This window comes from Mesoplodon mirus (genome assembly GCF_964341445.2).
Source record: "Mesoplodon mirus genome assembly, chromosome: 7".
Taxonomy (NCBI): domain Eukaryota; kingdom Metazoa; phylum Chordata; class Mammalia; order Artiodactyla; family Ziphiidae; genus Mesoplodon; species Mesoplodon mirus.
Window position 1 is genome coordinate 20,173,932 of NC_138983.1, and position 14,389 is coordinate 20,188,320.

The following is a 14,389-nucleotide window of genomic DNA, read 5'->3' on the forward strand; positions in this document are numbered from 1 at the left end:
GGGAAGAAACTCCTATGTCTTCTAGGGATGATTTTGTGATCTGATTCAATCAGGTTCCCCATCTTCCTCTTCAGTGGGTCCCACACAGCTGGCCTGCACTGGAATGTTTGTGACCTTGTAACAGGGCTCTTATCATATTTGTTGACTATTCTTAGTCTCTGCTAATGAGATTGCTCAGAGTTTGCTTTGAGTATCATGTCTTAATCACTTGATTTCTGCAGATGTTTCCTTTCTCCAAATAAAGTCTTTAAAATGTCTGCTGCTCTGCTCTCATTAACCTGGGAATGACTTCTCTAACTCCAATTTGAACATTTTCTCTGACATCTGAGACTTCTGCAATAACAACAGGAAGACGATTTTAGACTCCTGAGTGTGAAAAAAAAATCAATGACCAAATTTCCATCTTCAAGGGATTTTTCCTTTATGTGGAAGTATGGACTTCACTCTCCTGCAGTGTGGCATAATTAAGATCCACCCCAACTCCACTGTCTACCCAATTCCCATTTAATCATTTCATGCTCAATAAGGTTTAGGTGACTTAAAGGTAACAAAATAATTAGTTAAAGAGTAAATGAATGAGTAAAGAGATGAATATTCACCAACTAGGATTTTTTTTTCTGATATTCTTTTCCTTCTCTTAACCCACATTTAATGTGATACAGGTTTCATGACGAAGATAGCAGCCCTCATTTAAACAGATACAACATAAAAATAGGACCAAATGTCACTATAAACATCTACATTTTTCCACATGCTGATGGATATTAAGTTGGTGACCTGTATTTCTAAACAATTGCCACTTTGATGGGTCACAGGAAAGATCTCTCAGATGCACAAATGTTCTAATCCAGAGCCAGAGAGCAGCAGTTCCTCTTCACTGTTGCCAGATTTCACACTCTAGGGAATATATTTTCTTGGTAGGTTTTAAGCTTGCTCTAGTAAGGCTATTTCTAAATACTGTTAGTTTTGAAATACCAAATCCTAAATTTTATTTTGCTCTTAAGAGACAAAAGAATAAATTACAAACCATAATTAATAAATTGAAAATTTAGTTGCAGACACATGTAGTTTTTGATGTTGAAATCATTCTGAAAAATGGAGCTTATTTAAAAATAAGCTTGAGAGGCACTTACCAGCAACAGTATTATGTAGATGCTCTGGAATGGCTTATGGGAACAACTTATATTGGAACAGCCATACATAGGGAATAAGGACAAGGATTTCATGTTGCTTTGTTCCTCCTCCCAAATCCAAGAGAATATTCTAGGCTTCTAGCCACATTCCCATAAAATGGCTCACTCAGTATGAAAATTTGGCCTTTATCCAGGGACTTCACAAACTATAGCACATTGCCATCTCTTGTCTCTACCTTCATTGAATTCCTCAGACACCCTAAAGCTCAGTCCTCTATCATAACTTCAACCTAAGGGGGGCAATAAATTATACTTGACTTAAAAGCATCATTTCTTAAAAAAACGTAACTATAAGAATGGATATTATTATTATTATTATTATTATTATTATTATTATTATTTTGCGGTACACGGGCCTCTCACTGTTGTGACCTCTCCTGTTGTGGATCACAGGCTCTGGACGTGCAGGCCCAGTGGCCATGACTCACGGGCCCAGCCGCTCTGTGGCATGTGTGATCTTCCCGGACTGGGGCATGAACCCATGTCCCCTGCATTGGCAGGCGGACTCTCAACCACTGCGCCACCAGGGAAGCCCTCAGAATGGGTATTATTTTGATTAAGCCAATCTCTTTGTGTATTCAGAAAAGGTCCCAGAAGTAGAAAGGTAATCTAGAAATTATAGTTCTGTAGAAGTTTAAGTACAGAATGCATGCAAGTCATGGAGGTGGTAACTGTCAAATAATTAGGCTCTGAAACTTTTTTAGACCTGTTCCCAGGGCGTCACCTTAACCTGAAGAAAATGCAGACTCTCTGACATTCCAGGGTAGAACTTGAATGGTATACCATTTTCAGAGTATAACCAAATCATTGAGGTTCTTCTTAGATGCCCCAGGTAACTGCATTGGGAAAGAATTGGAATAGCCTTGTTTTAAAACAAGGTTGGTCTAAATAAATAAATACATAAATAAATAAAATAAGATGGGTCACTGGGAAGGACAGACTCTTGAAGTAAAATGAGATGAAGCAAAACCAACCATAAGGACTAGGACAAGGGCTAGACTAACAGAGAGGATAATATTTTCAATGGTCTAAGAATAGCTAGGGAAGTGGAGGGGATCTCTTGACACAAATGCTCTTGCAGGCATGTGGAGCATGGTGGCAGGGAGTACCGGAACAGATGCTATTTGTACCCCTACATTGGAAGGTGGCAGAATGCAACATTTTGGTTTCTTTTACAATCATTCTCATATTCATAGGTAAATATTCTTGACACTACCCTCCAGGAAAACCCCTTAATTTTCTAATTCTCTCCATTCCTATTGCTGCCACTCAAGACCAAGCCATTTCTCACATGCACTACTTATATACCACTGGTACCTTCAATCAGTTCTCACACTAGCAGAGTGATGGTTTAAAAGTCTAAATAAGACTGTATTATTTTCCAATGTGGAATTCTCCAAGAGCTTGCAACTGCATATAGTATCAAAGAAATTGCTTTCCCTGATCTACCAGGCCTAACGTTCTGTAATGAGTTGAATGCTGGCTCCCTAAAAGATGTGTTCACATCTTAAACTCCAGAGCCTGTGGATGTGACCTCATTTGAAAAAATGATCTTTGCATGTGTAATTAAGTTGAGGATCTTGAGATGAGATCATCCTGGATTATCCAGGTGGGCCCTAAATACAATGACAAGTGTCCTTAAAAGAGATACCCATAAGAGAGATGCATGGAAAAGAGAAGAAATCTATGTGAAGACTGAGGCAGAGATTGTAGTAATGTAGCCACAAACCAAGGAATACCTGGAGCCACCAGAGCTGGAAGAGGCAAAGAAGAATTCTCCCCAAACATTTTTAGAGAGTCCTGATGGCATCTCAGTTTCAGACTTCTGGCCTCCATTGCTGGGAGAGAATCAATTTCTGTTGTCTTGTCATCATGTTTGTGATAATTGTTATGGAAACCAAAGGAAACTAATATATTCTCCATCCACATCTCCTACTCTTCTGCTTTCTCACTTTATTCCTACTAGACTCGCTTATATTTTCCCTTATTATTCTTTTTTTTTTTTTTTTTTTTTTTTTTTGCGGTACGCAGGCCTCTCACTGCTGTGGCCTCTCCCGTTGTGGAGCACAGGCTCCGGATGCACAGGCTCAGCGGCCATGGCTCACGGGACAAGCCGCTCCGCGGCATGTGGGATCCTCTCGCACTGGGGCACGAACCTGTGTCCCCTGCATCGGCAGGCGGACTCTCAACCACTGCACCACCAGGGAAGCCCTCCCTTATTATTCTTTAAGTATAACATCCCTCTTGTCTGTTTGAACTCTTCTAACAAAATACCACAAATTAAGTACCTTATAAGCAACAGAACTTATTTCTCATATTTCTGGAGACCTGAACTCAGAGATCAGGGTGCCATCATGGTCAGGTTAGGGCTATCTTCCTAATTGCAGACTCCTCATTGAATCCTCACAGAGAGGAAAGGGCTAGGGGTCTCTCTGGAGCCTCTTTTATAAAGGTACTAATTCCATTCATGAGGGCTCCATCCTTATGACCTAATCACCACCCAAAGGCACCACCTCCTAATACCATCATGTTGGGTATTAAGATTTAACATATGAATTTGGGAGGGGGGTGGACACAAACATTTAGACTATAGCACTTCCTCAAACTTGGAGCATTCATATTAATTATTCTCTCTGCCTGGAATATTTTTCTTCTAGATCTTTTTATGTCTGAATTCTTTCTTGTCATTCTTGAAATTTAATGTCTCTTTTTCAGAGGGGTCTTCCTAGACCAAATCCATGTAATATTTCCTATCAGTCATTCCCTGACCCATCACTGTTGTATTTTCATTTCAGTACTTATCTCTATCTGATCTTTTCTGGTTTGTTTATTATCTGTCTAAACCTTAAAAAGTAAGCTCTATGAGGGAAGAGTTTCTCACTCTCTGACTCACTGAAGAATCCTGAATGTCTAGAATTATCCCTGCTTTTAGGAAGCATTCAATAAATGTTGAATGAGATGCATATTAGAAAGACTTTCAGTGCTGGAGGGGATTAAGGTGGTAATTTTGGATATCTAGAAATTTAAGGAACAAGCCAGACCCTTAGTCATTGAGGGCCTAGGTTATTGGATATGTTATAATAACAATGACTTAGACTCATAGAAAGGGACAAGAGTCCCATAAGAGGTTGCAAACAAATATGGAGGCATGATCTTGGGATCAAATTGGTAACATTTCCCAAAGTAATTAGAGTATAGATTATAAGCTATTGGAGCATAACATCAGAGCTAAATCTGAAACAATGATGTCATCAAGCCTAGTATGAGAATTAGGCTGAAGAAGATGGCCAGGATCTGTTCTGCTTATTGGTGGAGGTCCATCATCTACCATTAAATGGTCCTAAAGACTAACAACACTGGGAACAAGTCAGGTATGGGCAATAAGAGGCAAAACTACAACTCCCAACTGCTTTGGCACAGAGGAGACTTGGCCTTCTGATTAGCTGGGTATAATAATTTTCTAGTGAACTAGCTCTAGGGAACTAGATTCTTCCCAGTAGGGCCAGCTTCATATTAGGTTTAAATTTCCTTCAATATAGTTTTACATTTGAATGTGGTAACTTAAAATGATCCAATATGCTCTCAGTGGTGCTACAGCATTTTTATTTAAGAGAGACCATATCCCACGGGGGGCTGAAACTGAGTCCCCACATTATCTAGCTATGAGGGCTGGACACAGAGAACATCCTGGATGATGCAATTATTCAGCCTTCCATACCCTGTCTACCTTACTAGCAATTAAAAAGCTTAGTGAGGACATCCTAGTTCAATTCAGAAATTAAGGACTGAATATCATCTGAGGATAATGAATTTTGTATGAGAATAAAGTAAACCAGAAAGACTGTCTTTTAGAAAAACAAGAGGTCTTAGAAGTCACTCTGTTAGAATCACCATCTTCGTGAATTTTCTACAGGTTGTCTAGTGTTCTAGTGCAGTATCCTTGGGGGGCCTTTGTGACTGTCTCATAACATTAATTTAATGACAGCAGCCAGAGACCCATGGAAATCCTATTTTGAGGCTTACAGTCATTTTAGAGTTCCCTGAGATAGGGTCTGTTGCTCTCCCAGGGCATAGCTTGTCTCCTAGAAGTGATTCAGCATTTTTCATCCCCTCTGACTTTCCCACAAGTTCTCTGTTGTTCTTGTTAGCTGCATATTTTGAAAATAAAAAAATAGTCAGGTTGAGGAAGAGACCTTCTGTATGTTTGTGTCTATAGGCATAAATGTTGGAAAAATATATAGAATGCCTGGTGGCTGAGATTTTGTGTCATTTATCTTCACTTGTGAGGGGAAATGGGATAAGTCACTCATAACTGTGCCAGTCCTGGTCCATTCTTCATCACCACACTCATGAAGATAAATGTCACATTTACACAGACCACAACTATCCTGTGTCCTTTCCGACCAGAGGTTTAGATCAGTTAGAGCAGGAGGTTGACCAGCTGCTGTTATTTGAAAATCAAGGACACTTGGTATGTACCATCTCCTACTCCCACACATCTTGATCTCCAGTGTGAAACGAGGATACCACTAGCAGCTAAAGAGATAGTTAAGTAGCATATAGATTTACGTCCATGTATATCCTTCAGATACTTCATTTTAATTAAAAATTATTTCTTGTGCATGCCCAGAACAGTGTTTTGCAGTGGCAACATACTAGTTAATAGGAGATGGTCTTTTTACCAAGGTGATAGGTGGTGTAATGAAGAGAATACTATGGGAAAAAAATGATCACCAAATGGTTAATTATCTCCGTGAGCAAGTCAAGTGACAAAGGAGGAACTCAGGATAGAACTATGAGAAGTCATAATATTTGAGCAGCTATATAAAGAGAAAACGGTATGGATACCTTGATGTACCAATGGCTGTACCATTGGATTTAAGGCTATGGCAGAGCAAGTGGGTGACTTCTCTGCTCTGTGCTTGTGGACCCTGATACAGGTAATCAATAGACATGCCCTCTTTATAACTTAGTACTGAATGTGCTTATTCTAGCTTTATTTTTAATTACCCTCCCACAATTAAATGTTTGAAGTTAGAAGACTTTCTTTGAAATCAAAATATTGGCTCTTTCCCCCTTGGTTGGTACATAAATGTTTATATAATGAGAAGTAAACTGAAAAGGATTTCCATAAATTCCAGAAATTTGATTGACAAACTGAGCATTTCCAAAATCATTGTCCCTCTTTGGAAACTATTAGTTTCAATCATATGAAATTGTTGAAATCAACAGTTTTTAACTTAGGAAACTGTAATTTTATAAAGTTCATTCTAATCGAACTGATTGATTATATGATTTAAATTCAGGGTGTACTTTCTCCATTGCTTCTTTCTGTATATAACCAAATAAGCTGTTTCATTTACTTAGTCAAGAAATATTTATTGAATGCATACTATGTGGCAGTAACTGGGCTGTGCATGCACATAAAATTGTATATAGTGCCTGTCCAAATAAGGCATGTAGTCTAATGATGCAGAAAGACACATAAGTACAATGTGGATGACTAACACAGTTGACAATTGCTCCATAAATGTTCTTTTCACTCTTCCCATATGGAAGTAATAGTGAAATGTGTTAAAGGAACACAAAAAAGGCAATTTCCTACAAATTTTGAGAACTTTGGAAGGACTCACAGCATAAATACCTCCTTCTCTCTCTTAACATGTTCACATTAAAACATCATACCTTAGGCAGAGCATTAGCCTAGAGATCCAAAGATTTAACTTACTATATTAATAGTTATTATATGTTAGCTTTTTAAACTTGATAACATTATTTAACTTCCTAATACCTTAACATCTCATCTGAAAAATGAAAAAATATATATATAATCTCTTCTGCATACCTCCCATAATTGTGAAGATCTGATAGGATGATGTATGTGAGAAGATGTTCCAATCTGTGATGTATAATAGAAACAAAAGGTACCATTCTCATCACCATCTTTCTTGTTACCAATCTTGTTTCTATGGTGATATGTAAAAGGTCAAAGTGGCTTATCATCTTGATTTATTTTCCGTATCCAGGCATGATCACATATTTGGGACTGAGTAACACATTCAGAACCAGATAATCATTTTATAAAAGTGGATATATTTTTAGCCACTCCCCAAGTATTTAGAGCAGTGCTTAATAAACAATGAATGAAACTCTCTCACATAATAATAATCATTCTTATTATCTGAGATCTTACGATATGCCACGCTTGGTGGTTTATGGCAACACCTCATTTCATGTTCAGAACAACCTTCTGAGGTTATCACTAATATTATCACCCTCACTTTAGAGACGAGGGAATTGAAGTCTCAAAAGACTATGGGACTTAACGAAGTCACAAAGTAACTACATCTAATGACAGAATTCATCAACTTCACTTCTGTAGCCTATCACATGCACAGATCTACTGAATTCATCATCATTTCCATCTTTGTACCCTCCTTTCTGCTTGATAATCCCCATTTTCGCCAGAAAAGTACTCAGAGAGGCATTCAAAATTTCTGGGCTTTAGTTTCCTCATCTATCAAATAGGACTATTATGGGGCTCCATCAATAAACAAATCATTCAAACTCCATGTCTTCATATCATTGGAGGAGACAGAAAATAAATACATATACGTACAGATACATATATACATACATGTGTATTTTCTCTAGTTGTGAGAAGAGCTCTAAAGAGAAATAAAGAAGAATAAGGGGAGGGGATAAAGAGAGGTGGGGAAAGGGGAAGTTATATTTTAGGCAGCATCTCCAGGGAAGGGAAGTCCCTCTGAGCAGGTGACCTGGAGGAAGTGAAGAAGCAAAGCATACAGGTATTTGGATGAAACATGGTACTGTTGTCATGTGCATGCATGGCTACAGGTCTGTCTGGGTGAAGAACATTTCAGGTAGAAGGAAGAGCAAGTTCACTGTTCCTGAGAAAGAGGTGTGCTTGGTATATTTGAGGAACAGCAAGGAACCTGTGTGTTCAGAGTGGAGTGAGAATGATAGTGGCAGCAGGATAGGAGAGAAGGGGAGATGCAAAATAAAACTCTAAATGGCCTCCTAGGCCACTGGAAGCATTGTAATATTATTCTGAGTGACATCAGAAGCCATTGAGCATTGAGCAGAAGAATGAATGTGATCTGACATTCATTTTGAGAGAATTCCTCCATGGTGTGGAGAAAAGACTGAAGAGGGGCAAGAATAGAAACAAAGACACCAGATACTGGACCACGTTATTGGAATCATCCAATTATTCAGAGAGATAATGGACTAGGATGTAGCAGTGGAGGTGAGAAATATTGAGACTCTTGATATACAGGATTTCCATTGTACAAGCAATAGGATGTAAAGGTGATAAGGTATAGAAGTAATAGGATGCAAATTGGGGATGAGACCAAAAAATAAAATTTCAAGGGGGCTTTGTCCTGAGCTCTTACAAGGATGGTTCCTGGAACCAGTTTCTTGGCACATGGTAAGAGGTTAAATTTTTTTTTTTTGAATGAATAAGTGAATGGAGTTGCTATTAGGAATGTCTTTGTCAGAGATGGAAGTTGAGTTGGAATCAAGAGTTTTATTTTTGGACAGGTTGGTTTTTGATGCCTTCAAATGGAAGTCTTGCATTAGCAGTTACATACGTATACTGCAAGTCTGCATTGCCAGCTGGAGATAAATGTTTGGCAGTCTTCAGTTTGTAGACAGTGTCTAAACTCTATGAGATTCACTTAGAGACTGGTATAGACAAAGGAGAGGTGCACTAACAGAGCCCTGGTGCACTCCAAAGTTTAGTGGCCCAAGATAAGGCAGATCTAGAGATGAAGTTTGAGCAGAGTGACCAGTGAGGTAGAAGGAGAAGAGAGGGGGTAGCTTCCTAGGAGCCAAGTGCAGAGAGTGTTTCAGGAAGAACAGAAGAGTCACCATGTCAAATGTTGCTAATTTTTGCCTAGTTGAGAATTGATAATTAGCTACTGGATTTAGCAATGAACATAAACTTTCCACCTCCCACCTCTTCTTTACCCTCTCTACACACACTCATGGTTACCCACTGCCTTCCTCTCACATTGTTATAAATCCCAGGCATGTTAACTTCTAACTCAGATTTCATATTTCTTACTGATGGGTTGTTAATGGTTCCTGAAACTATGAGATTTAGGGAAACTTCATCTAAGTTTGAGTTACATGTTTTTGAAATCCAATGATGGAAAATCCACACATCATATCTGAAGTAAATGTTAATCATATTCCATTTTATTTATGTAGTAATAATACTATTTACTAGTGATGTATTGCTTTGAAGTTTGAGAAGCCCTTTTACTTAACATTATCTGTTCCAAACAGAACTTTCTAACACAGTAAAATGTCCAGCTTTGAAGCTTACACCATCAGACTATACCACCTGCTAACGCCTCTTTGTTGGAGTCAAACACAGACCCACACTTCCCTCCTCCTTATTACTTGAAGAGTTTAACACCTGCCTCCCTGATGTTCTCTCCAAACCTCCTCCTGATATAATTCTTGGTGATTTCAATATCTGTGTCGGTCGCTTGATCTTGATTGCTAATTTCATGGGCTTTTCCCATCTGCATTTGCTAGGGGCTTCCTCTTTGTACAGTTTGCACCAACTGTATGTCTAAGTTTGGGTTGGAAAGATCTGTAGTTTGTTGGAATTAAAAATCATTTAGGTTATTCATTATGCTTTGCAAAATGCCAGCTCTATTGCTTTGCTCCAAATACTGTGTGGTCCTCAATCTTTGACTCTAATATTTAATCTTCCATTGCCACAGGAGTGTTGGGAGGGGAATACTGGGGAGATGAGGGATGGGTAGTAGGAAGAAATGTTAGTATCTCTCCTGTTTCTGGATGTGGAAAAAAATCCCAGTTAGAGTTTGGAGCAAATGCCTATGTCAGATTCTTAACATCCCGTTTGATTTTAATAATTCAGCATGTTTCTTTAACTATTTCCTCTCCATCTTCAAAATACATGATCTCATTTGATCTTAAGAGGTGGTTCTGAACAAGGCAGTGGATCAGAGAGAAAACGTGACTTGCTTAAGGTTATGCATCTAATAAGTCAGAAACAAGTGTAGACTACAGATCTTCTGACTCTAAATGCATTTTTTATTGGCATTAAACAATGCATTGTTCAATATGGCCAATGGTTAAAATAGCTGCCTTGGCTTTCTGCCTGGGAGGGTGTTAAAATACAGTGGCAATTTGATAAATATTGTCACCAATGTTGTCTGTGATGATGGTGGTAGCAGCAGATCGAGAAATGTGCTGAATTGTTCTAATGGATGCTTTCTTTCCCCTTAGCTTGGCAAACACATTGCCTGTTTACAGCATAGAGATCACAACGGAGAGCTAGGTGAGGTGATGATTCATGCTAAATCTTTGCCACAATATGCTGAACACTACAGCAACAACTAATGTGAAGTGGCTCATTATACACTGTCAAATCCAATAACAGCCAAATACTGGCTTTGCTACGGCACAAGCAACTTGTGGGTAGCCCAGCTACTGCAAACCACAACTGAATTGCAAAAATTAGGCTGCAAATGAGTAAGAAAGACATACTCATAGTCCCTGAGTCATATTTACAAATTTCTGGTAGGTTTATCTTTGCCACTTTAGAAACAGCCTTCATGGTCCCAGCTTGACACCAAAGATGACTCTCCTTGGGATCCTTCTCTTGTGAATGTCTCTTCCTTCAGTCATATTTTATGGGCTAAAGATGATCTCAGGGCCATGGTGGCCCATAGACAGAGGTGTAAATATTCCTGAAGCTACCCACCCTCCACCAGCCAGTGATGCCATTCACATGAACACATTTACCTTCTACTGTAGCACAGCATCCGTGGGTGGTAGTTCTACCTATAGAGAGAGAAGATTGGGAGGCAGAAGCACTGCTTCCTTGCTCTATGACTTAGGGTCATGTGTCTTTTTGTCTCTATTAAATTGGAAGCTCCTAGAAAGCAGGATCCTGGATTTATTTGTTTATTTAGTCTAGTGCCTATGAGTCACAGTTTCCCCTTTACAAATATCTATCAACAAAATTAATGTATTCCCTTTTCAAAGGTCCATAATTAAGCTACAGTTTAATCTCCTAGCCTCCCCTGTCACTAGCACAGTGCCTGACACATAGTAGGTGGAAACTATGTGTTTGTTTACTGAAGGAACAAAGATATGAATGAGTCCATCAATCAGATGCTTCCCTGAGGCCAAGTTTAAGTCTCAGCACACCTCTTCCAACCATCAGAGACAGAAAAGTCATGGCTTCCAATCATTCTCTGACAGGCCACTATGAATAATGCCCTCAAAGTGGTTGTTTATTTTGGAAAGCAAAAACTAATCTGAAACCTATTTTCTTTATTTTTATATTCAAGTACCTATAAAACAGAAAAACACCAGAGACCTATTCAGTGTTCACAAATGATCTATGGGGTCATAATGTGCTTGCTCTTCCAGCTGTGCTGCACTTTGGTGCTATCCTGGGTTTAACTGAAAATATGCTGTGACCCTGGTTTTGTTCGCTGGGCATGGGGGAGAGGATAATTGGTATGAGGCCTCCGAAGAACTCCCTCTTAACGAATGCCACTTGGCTAATTTGGGGTTCACCAGTGGGAAATAACATGTGAAGTCCTGTAAGAACGAGACACATTTTATTTGCATGCAACTCACGTGAAGCTAATGATTTATTTTAAAAATTAACTTTTTATTTGGCCATACCTGTTCCTTGAATTCTAAATGCTGTGAGGATGATAATAGGATTGTCCTTACAGCTTCATGTCTCATCATAATTAAATAAACAGCTTATGAATTGCAGTCCAAAAAAATGTCTGTAGTCCCACTCTTAACTTAAGGGGTTTCCATAGAAACCGTGGGCAGTGAGTTTGATGTTTATTGGACTTGAGGCTATATGTAGCATTGACAGTGCTCTGTTTCCCTCTGCCACTCTGTGTATATGTCTTTCTCTTCTCTTAACCTTCACAGCCATCTCTCCTCCCTCCGTCTTTCCCTCCTCCTTTTCCTCCCTCTCCCCCTCTCTTATTAGCAATGAGGAAGTAATCTGGACTCAGTTAGATTTAACAAATGCAATAATACTAAAATGAACTCTGATACTTAAGTGTAATTGTGTTATTAGCTGGAAATGTTTTTCTTCAAAAACAAAAGAATTGAGAGTGAAGTTTACTAAAGTGACACATGCTTGTAAGAAGGAACCTTTGGCTGACAGCTGAAAGTCTGCAGTCGACATATCATATGGCTTTTCCTTGATTTAGTTATCCCGGACTGATATTTCTCTTCCATCATAATTTTCAGACTTCTAAATGGAACATATAATCATTGCACCAAGGGGGGGAAAGCGGGGGTGGTGTGGGGAGGTGGTCGTGGGATGAATATTGGGAGATTGGGATTGACATGTATACACTAATATGTATAAAATAGATAACTAATAAGAACCTGCTGTATAAAAATAAATAAATTAAAAAAAATCATTGTGTTCATCATGTTCCAAGAGAAAGGAGGAGTTTACTTAGAAAGAAGAAAACACACTATATATCGTGTACCTACTATGTGTCAGACAATTTACTAGGTACTTTCATTTAGGTTGTCTTAGTTAATGCCGCAAAATTTACTGCCAGGCCATGTGCTGGAAGGAAAATGGATCTGGAGCTGGTGATTGAAGTTCAGGCGCCATCACAGCCTGGCTGTAAGCATTGGATAGAGTGTTTAAATACTCTGTCTTGGTTTCTCAAAGACAAATGAATATGACCACTTCTAAGAAATGGGGTTTTATTAGGATTAGACATGATAATGCAGTCAGTACACCATTGTAGTGGTGATTTTCTTCATCCCTTTATAAATGAGGAAAATGAGTTGCCAAAAGAGTAAGTCAGGTATCCAAAAAGTTACACAGCTAGTAGAAAGTGATTAAAGGGGGTGGACTTAGAGGGACCTGAGGTCAGTTACTAATTGTGCAATTTGGGGTAAGTGAAAAACTAACAGAGTATCTACTTCATGCATTTATTATGAGGATTAAATAAAATTGTGTATGTAAAGTACTTAGAGCATCTGCCACATAGAAAGCTGTGTGCTGTTTTTCGCTCTATCTTCCTCTCCCCTACAACTTTCTGATTTGTTTTGTTTTTAGTATGAATTCAAAATAAAAAATGATCTGTCTCCTAAGTCTGTGTAATACTTCTGGTTTGAAATTATCTCACAATTCATAAAGTATCTCAAGTTATCCTGATAACAGGGACTTCCCTGGTGGCACAGTGGTTAAGAATCTGCCTGCCAATGCAGGAGACATGGGTTTGAGCCCTGGTCCAGGAGGATCCCACATGCTGTGGAGCAACTAAGCCCGTGCACCACAACTACTGAGCCTGCGCTCCATATCCCACAAGCCACAACTACTGAGCCCGTGTGCCACAACTACTGAAGCCCGCACACCTAGAGCCCATGTTCCACAACAAGAGAAGCTAACACAATGAAAAGCCCGCGCACCGCAACAAAGAGTAGCCCACACTCACCACAACTAGAGAAAGCCTGGATGCAGCAATGAAGACCCAATGCAACCAAAAAAAAAAAAAAAAAAAAAGTTATCCTGATAACAACAAGGAAAGACAGATAATATCACATCCATTTTATAGGTTGGGAGAAACGAGATTCAGAGTTGTTATTTACAAGATCTCCATATAGTGAATGAGGAAATGGAGTTCTTACCTAGTTCCCTAGGGTTCTTTTATAATTAAAACTCTCAAAGTCTATTCTTCTTAATTTGCGTCCAATGTTCATGAGTTTTAAAGCCTAAACCCAGCTAATTCTAACTCACCATCTAATAAATGGTGAGAGGAGGAACACTTTAGCAGGGAAGGAGGAAGAAAAGTAAGGAGAGCGTAACTGAAAAGACTGCAGACTGTTTTAAGGTCATTCTCCCAGAATCTGAAGGGGCATGCAGAACTATAATCCTGAGTCCCAGGCACAGATGAGGAATTGATTTTGCACAGCAATGTGCTTCAGTGTTGCTGGTTAGAAAAAAGGGCGTGAGTATAAAAATGCAAAAAAAGCCAGGTATCAGGTAGAGCTGTTTGTGGGTACCTAGTGAGTTCAGAAGCACGTATACAGCTATAGGACAAGAGTGTGATGGGACAGGATTGCTGAAGAGAGTGATCTTTACTCTCCCTTCCCTGCACACATGTCCACATGCACTCGCATGTATT